The sequence below is a fragment of the Apaloderma vittatum genome, unplaced genomic scaffold (genome assembly GCF_000703405.1).
Source record: "Apaloderma vittatum isolate BGI_N311 unplaced genomic scaffold, ASM70340v1 scaffold23921, whole genome shotgun sequence".
NCBI classification, from domain to species: Eukaryota; Metazoa; Chordata; class Aves; order Trogoniformes; family Trogonidae; genus Apaloderma; species Apaloderma vittatum.
The window spans coordinates 8,519-9,975 of record NW_009697702.1 but is presented as its reverse complement, the minus strand read 5'-3'; the positions used below and the strand labels follow the sequence as shown (position 1 = coordinate 9,975).

Below are 1,457 nucleotides of genomic sequence, written 5' to 3'. Positions count from 1 at the left end.
GAGTGCTCAAAGCCCAGCTAAGGGGCAGGGACGGTGTCTTTGGGTGGCTGCGTGCTCAAGGGCTTGCTCTCAGTGAGGACACTCTTTGATAAGGTTGAATCTGCCGGGGAGGAGCGCTGGGACGCACTGAGCGAGAGCCTCGTGGTCTCTGCAGGGCTTTGGGACCCCTCCTGAAGCACAGCGAGGAGGCTTGTGCCAGTCCTACAAGCCAGCAGCAAGGAGGGAAAGCCCATGAGAGACCCAAAGAGTGGGCCTTGCTCTGTGTGTTACCCCTTTGGTACATGGAAGTGCCACCAGCCACCCATTGTGTGTGGTAGGAGTTGGCCCAGATGACCCTTCCTCTGGTAGACCTTCAGGCTCTCTTTGGGAGGATCAGCTCTACTCCTACCCCTTTGCAACCATCAGACCTCGCAGATGGTCTTCCAGCTGCTCTGGCAGAGAAGGAACCTCCAAAAATGATGATTAATCACTTTCCAAGCAGCTCATGCCGCTGGGGCTCCGCTACTAAGTCTTGCTTGGAGGAGCAGGCAGGACAAGCAAGTTGCAGGTAGATTTGGTTAGGTTTACCGTGGAATCAGACACAGAGGAGGAGTTTGAGTTGTTTTTTGGAGAACGCCTCTTTCTCCGTTGCTTGTAGAGGAGGAAATGATTAGTTTAGAGTTGGAGCTCCACTTCTGTAAGACTGACCCTGGTGTCCTTCCGAGCTGTGGAGCCACATCTGCATTACCTGTGCTCCGCATCATTGCACCACCTCCTCTCCCACGGGGGAGAACAACTCGTTTCAGAGCAATTCGCAACATCCAAACGGTACCAGTACAGCACACTGGGGCTAAACTTGGGTGGCTGCTGTGTGTGAAGCACTTTTTATAAGTTATAGCATTGGTCTTATATACATATTTTTATGTGCTGCGTTGTGTTATTTGCAATGTGTTCACAGCCTGACATACGTAGCGTGACATCCAAAAAGGTGATTTTTTTTCAGATCTATCAACAAAACAATAAAATAGAGAGCTATCCAAAATCTAAGAGCCTGGACATGAAGCAGCTGGAAGAGCCAGGGAACTGGTGAGCTGGGGTCCGTGGCAGCTGCTGGGAAGGCAGCTCCACACTCCTTGGCCATTTTCCCCAGGTAGTACTGGTATTAAAAAGCCACGAACCCCAGCTCAGCTTGCTGGCCTTCTTCCCAAAAAGGATCTCATTTGAAGGGTGATCTACATGCATCCAGTTTGCTTTCTGGAGGTAGCCCTGGTGAAATCGCCAGCTTGGCGCTTGCGTCTCCCACATCCTCATGGCACAGCATCACCACCGTAGCGGGCTCTGCCCTCTTCCCCCTCCAGGCTTCAGACCCTTTGAGGAGTCTCCTTGCACCATCCTCCAGCTCCCCCAAATCTGACCTGGCCCCTCCACACCCCAGCCCTCCCCGCCGGCGACCGAGCTTTGCCGACGTGGAATTCTGA

General features: G+C 53.0%; 1 protein-coding gene across 1 annotated transcript in view; it reads left to right on the top strand.

Moving 5' to 3' along the window:
* LOC104280171 (exocyst complex component 6B-like) overlaps positions 1-1,457 on the top strand; it is a gene marked incomplete at its 5' end in the record, with an annotated part of 4,648 nt that overhangs the window by 526 nt on the left and 2,665 nt on the right. The window lies entirely within an intron of this gene.